General features: G+C 37.9%; 1 pseudogene; it reads right to left on the bottom strand.

The window, feature by feature from the left end:
• Positions 1-3,842: 3,842 nt before the first annotated feature.
• Positions 3,843-6,372, bottom strand: part of LOC105511392 — a 35,979-nt pseudogene continuing 33,449 nt past the window's right edge.

Genomic DNA, 6,372 nt, shown 5'->3' with positions numbered 1-6,372 from the left:
AATATACTCCAGCAATGGTAGGTTAATATTTGAAATTGTCATTTCAGGCCAGGCATGGTGACTCACGCAGGTAATCCCAGTACTTTGTGAGGCCAAGGCAGGGGGGTCACTTGAAGTCAGGAGTTCAAGACCAGCCTGGCCAACAAGGCAAAACCCCATCTCTACTAAAAATTCAAAAACAAAATTAGCTGGGCATTGGGTGCACGTCTGTAATCTCAGCTACTTGGGGGGCTGAAGCAGGAGAATCGCTTGAAACCGGGAGGCAGAGGTTGCAGTGAGCCAGGATTGTGCCACTGCACTCCAGCCTCAGCAACAAAGTGAGGCTTCATCTCACAAAAAAAAAAAAAAAAAAAAAGAAATTCTCAATTCAGAAGCCACATTCCAGAAGGATTAGTTTATGGTTGCAGCCATCTTTATCTCACATCAATCCCAGGAGGTTTGTTAATTAGCATAAGGGATGTTAGAAATGATTTTTTTACTGGTAAAATGAATTCAATTTTATGTGGATTGTATAAAAATGTTTTATGGATACTCTTGCCTTTGCATAAATGAGGTATAAAAGTTCAGCTAGCCTGTCTATTCACTTTGAATTATGTCTCCAGGCTTGAAATTCTAGACTGTTTGAATTATCTCTCCAGGCTTGAAATTCTAGACTGTAGTGAGAGAATTTTTCACCTGACTCTCACTTGAGAGTTAGTTAATCCTGCCCCAAAGCTGGGACCCGGTCCTCCTGTCTCTGATGCGCATAAGGTTCTGTGGGAACACTGAAAGGTCAGAGAGCTAAGACTTCATCAAGCTTACAAAATGAGTTGTATGACTATTTGAAGGGCCTGATTGCTAATACATATTTATACCTGTGGCTGAATGAGGTCTGAAATTTGGTTTCATTTTAACATACTATCTGGAATTGAAGTCTCTATGGTTGCCACCAGCTTCTAACTATTGGAAGCTTTGGATATCTATCATAAAGCAAGTAATAAGTGTGTATGACCAAATTGGCTTATGTACCTTGAAAACAGCATTGCAGCTACTTCTTTTTTGTTTTGTTTTGGTGAGGGGGGTGTGGTGGGGATGGAGTTTTGCTCTTTCACCCAGGCTGGAGTGAAGTGGCACGATCTCAGCTCACTGCAACCTCCATCCCCCAAGGTTCAAGCAGTTCTCCTCAGCCTCCCAAGTAGCTGGGATTATAGGCATCCACCACCATGCCCAGCTAATGTTTGTATTTTTAGTAAAGACAGGGTTTCACCATGTTGGCCAGGCTGGTCTTGAACTCTGTACCTCTGGTGATCCACCCGCCTTGGCCTCCCAAAGTGCTAGGATTTCAGGCATAAGCTACTGCACCTGGCTGCAGCTACTTCTTTTTATAATTCTTGGCTTTTGGCCACAAATGCATGCAAGTAACTAGATGAATACGTCTATTATTTGCATGTGTATTAAAATTATTTCTTCTTTTTCAAATTATTCCTTCTTTGCACCAGCTAGAATTTAAATATATCTATGTGATTCAAAGCATTTGGCAGAGATATTAGAGATGGAACAAGATCCACAGAGGGTCTAATAAAATAATAATTGTGGTGGCACACATCTGTAGTCTCAGCTACTTGGGAAGCTGAGTTGGGAGGATCACTTGAACCTGGGAGGCAGAGGTTGCAGTGAGCCCAGATTGCACCACTACACTATAGCCTGGGTAACACAGTGAGACCCTGTCTCAAAATAATAATAATAATAATAATAATAATTTAAAAAAGAAAAAGAAAAAAGAAAAAACAAAATAATAATTATAATTATAGTAAAAGTAGCAAGTAGCTTTTTCCTTTTTGCAAAATTAATTCTAAATTTCAGCATGTACAAAAGTACATTCTGGGAAGATTAAAGAAAAAGGTGTAAACACTATAAAAATCATGGAAGAAACAGATAATATTTTAATCTTGGGGATAAGAAAGTAATCTCAAGCAAGAAACACTTGAGAAAAAAATACTTTTAGCTCACTAATCTCTAGGTTCATGGCTGAGGGCCCTATAACAAAATACAGATTCACAAGAGAAAATCATACACATTTATTTACTACAAATTATATGTGATATGGAAGCCTTCATAAGGAAAGGAAGACCTCCCCCAAATGCATAAATTTGTATATTCTTTATGCTAGATTTGATGAAGAAATATGATTGAACAAAGGGAGAATGATGTCATTGAGAAAGGAGGAAGGAAGAAACCAGTCAGGCAGGCAGTTATGGCGGGTCCTCGGTTGAATCCTTTCAAACAAAAGAATAGCCAGAAAAATCAGGCTGCGGGCACAGATAAGGCAACTTGCACAGCAGGGCTTGCCTAAGACATGCCCAGAGCCACACAGATAAGAAAGGCTACACAGGTGACTTGCCCAGACATGCCTGCAATGGAAAATTCCATCCCCTGACACATGTGCAGTAAGGGCAACAGATCGATATGGAGTAACTCAAGCTAAGGGCCTACATGCACATTAGGAGGATGGGGTGGAGCTACCAGAAACTCACATCTCATACAAATGAGATGCCCAGCTCTAATTGGTTTCTTATAAAAGCCTTTGCATTCAACTGTAAAAATGGCAACTTTTTTGGGCCCCCTCTCTGTGGTGGAGAACTTTTTTCATTTGCTTATTAAACTTCCACTTCAACCTCACCCTTGGTAATCATGTTCCTTAATTGTCATGGTTGTGAGACAAAGAACTCAGGGTGATACCTCAAACAAGGAGAGACTGCTACATTGTGGTGCGTTGGTGAGACTGTAACATAATGGTAATAAACTGGGGAGAACTTAGGAAGCCCTGTTTATTCAAACTCTTCTCTTTGTCCCTGTATCTTCAGAAATGAGGATGTTCCTATCTTCTGGGTGTAGGGAGGGCACCTCCCACATGAGGGTCATAAGACCCACTTGAGGGGATGGTCAGGAAATCCTTCCTAGGTTTTATGATCTGTTTCAGGGGAGTGGGGCATTGTTGGGGAGATAGTGAGAGTGACCTTCCTGCTTCTGCTGTCTTCTCAAATGCCAAAGTTTCACATTTTGGGGTAGCATGTCCTGAATTCCTTCAACACAAAACCCAGAGTTAGAAAAAGAAAAGATTGAGTCACTTAATTAGATAAAAGCAAAATATTAAGCAATGACAAAAGATACCATTCAAAATGTTGTTAAAAAGAGAAAAAAAAAGAGAGAGAGAGAGGAAAAAAAAGAAAACAAGCAAAATGTTGTTAAAAAGCCACAATTTGGCTGGATGCAGTGGCTTGCACCTGTACTTTGAGAAGCCAAGGTGGGAGGATCTCCTGAGTCCAGGAGCTCAAGACCAGGCTGGGCAACACAGTGAGACCCCATCTCTACAACTCCCCTATCCCACTTCCCAATGCACACAAACAACAATTTGGCAGAAAATATTTGCAATGTGTAAGAAAAAATCAGAAAATACTTACACTTGAACTAATTAATTGATGACAGAGATGATGGTTCTTAATCATTGAGAACCTCATTGAGGGTTTGACTGTCATCTATCTCAATATCATAATTTTTCTCACACATAATGACATAATTTGAACATGTTTTCATATTATTAAGTATGTTTCTAGAACATAATTCTTAATAGCCCTACAGAAATTCACTATGCTGAGTGTGGTGTTGAATGCTGCGGTCACCACAGTGGAGCTGGCCTGGAGGAGAGTGAGTAGGGTGCTTTCATCAGTGACCCACCTCCATCCTTTCCAGTCAGTGACACAGGCTCTTGTCAATTAACAATGAGCAATCATTTATAAAGTGTCCCAAATGATTAGCTTGCGTGGGTTCCCTGTGTCTGCTGTTCCAGAACTGATTCAATTTCCTCAAATCCTTTTCTCCTCCTCCTCCTTCTCCTCTTCCTCCTCCTCGTCCTCTTCTTTCCCTTTTTTAAGCTAAAGATGGAAAAGAGAGGCGGGAGGAAAACATGTGGTAGTATGAAACCAGTAAATGTGTGAAAACTCCATTTTCTCAAATTATAAGCAGCTTTCTCAATGAATATATATCTATCTGTATCTATATCTATATATATAGATAAAGATATAAAATCCCTCATGTTAATAGATATTTTTATAAAATAACCAGAAACTGGATTTGACTTGAAGTTAAATGTAATAATTCCTTTCTGATACCCTTAAATAATACTTTAATTCACAGGGAATATCAAATAAAAACTGTTTTAATAGTAGTTTCTTATTTATAGATTTTGAAAAAGTTTTCTTCCAATTAGAGCAAGCATTTTGCAATTTATTTAACAATTAAAATGAATTAAAATATTTTGTTTGAGAAGTTCATGATTTCAAATGATTCCTTCAAATAAAACGCTAAAGTTTTACATTTGTAACATGATAAGTGAAAAGCAATGAAATTGCTATAGGAAGTGTAATTCCAAAATGTATTCTAAAATACAATATTTCAATGTTTTCATAAGTTTATGACATAGTAATAAGTTCTGATTAAGAAGCAGAAAGCCTGTAAATGTGGAAAGAAGAAAAAAAATCCATTCAAAGCCTCACGGTTTTTAATATTCATTGTATTTCTTTTCAGTCATTTTTCCAAGCAGAAGTTCTTCTCTTTCATCCTTCATTATTATTATGTTACATATACAATGTGAATTTTTCATTTTTCATTCGATATAATATAATGGGTTTTTAACAGAACTGTCATTCTATGAGAAGCATCTTTCATCTAAAGAATGCACATTTATGATATAGTCCCTGTAACAGCGAGAAAAACACCAGGCTTAAATAGATGTGTTTATAAATGAGTCCTGCTTCAAGTCCAGAGCCTTTTTGGAATTTAGGGAAGTTTGGATAACATTACTCATTTTAGCTTTCTTCCCAGTAGCAAAGAAAATGGCTTTTGGCAGCTGGGTGTGTGATATAATGCCAATCATCAGGGGCAATGCCTGACAATTAACTTAGAAAATCTCATCACTTTTGACTGATAAAAATGGAAATGGCTAGTTTCCAATTTATAAATATTTGGTTTATTATTGCATGGCAGACACAAAACAAATTTTGTGAGAAGGTACTATTTATGTCAACTAGATCCTCCCAGTGGGTTGGTGAACAGATGTCTTCTGTCTATAGATCAGTGATATTTCTAGCAGACATCCCTTAGGGTATAAGCAAATCTCAGGGTTATTGTACCTACAACCAATTCAAGCACTGAGCTGGGCACTCATATTTGTCCTTAACCTTGGTCAGGAGAGGACTTATTCACTCCATCATTCATTTCCCTTCAGTGAAGTCTAGCCTCCCTAGAGAAAGCCTGCTGTGAAAGGTGTGGCCCTCTCAAGTATCAGTTTGCAGATGACTTTATGTAGACACAATAAATAATGCACAGAAAATAAAATGAATGCTACTGATCTGAAGTATTTATCTATCTCTGACACCTGAATTCCCCACCCAGAAGTAGGAACCCTGACTGTATGAAGAATGAACAGCACACCGCACCACCATTTCAAAGCAAAACCCCCAGCGTGCACAGAACACTGCTTTGGATAAAAGATGGCAGCTGCAGAGCTGGAAGGGTAGCTGGTTGCCATGGTTACCGAGGCTCTGATTCAGCCACCATATGCCACCTGGTGTTCTCAGCCTGAAAAAGCAGGTCTCAGTGTCCTAGATTGGCGATAGAGAGCTATGGCCACAGCTCTTCCGAATCAGTACTGGATTTGAATGTGTAGCAATGTTTGCGTTGTTTTATTCGTTTATAGAAGATTTTGGGGTTTACACCCTCATGACTTAATGTAGAGGTTCATCTGGGGGAAAGGAAAGAGAAACACCTTTAAAACAATCATTCTAAATTCTCCCATGGATACACTGCTATATGGGTATTCATTTTCAAAGATCCATCTTTTGTTCTCTTTTCAGGACAAATTTGTTATCCAAATCTGATAGGTCATACAATAGTGCAACAGCAACTAACTCAAAATGCTGGGCACGATGATTGCAGAACATGATATATCAATTATCAGCCACCTATGATCTTCAGAACATTTATCTTCTTCTAAAAGTGCTGTATGGCAAATAACAGTGCTATGACCTTATTTTAAGGTTGAATTGTATCCAATTTTTTTGCTTATATATAAATAATATGTAAATTTATATATATTTAAATAAGTATATATATGACATTCTATAACGTTGCTAAATGGAAAGAAATCTGTTATAATAAGGCAGAGATTGGACACCCATTTGAGACTCCTTGAGAGAATTCCACAGTGAATGGGTAGTTGTTACACGGTAGTGGCTAAATATACAATATGCTATGTTACGATAATATGATATAAGAATTTTGACCCTTTTTGTATGTTTTGCCAACTTCATGTTTAATTTTTTTTTTTTTTTTTTT

The sequence above is a fragment of the Colobus angolensis genome, unplaced genomic scaffold, assembly GCF_000951035.1.
Source record: "Colobus angolensis palliatus isolate OR3802 unplaced genomic scaffold, Cang.pa_1.0 Scaffold2, whole genome shotgun sequence".
NCBI lineage: Eukaryota > Metazoa > Chordata > Mammalia > Primates > Cercopithecidae > Colobus > Colobus angolensis.
Note: the sequence above shows the minus strand (reverse complement) of the source record. Positions and strands in the feature narration are given on the sequence as shown.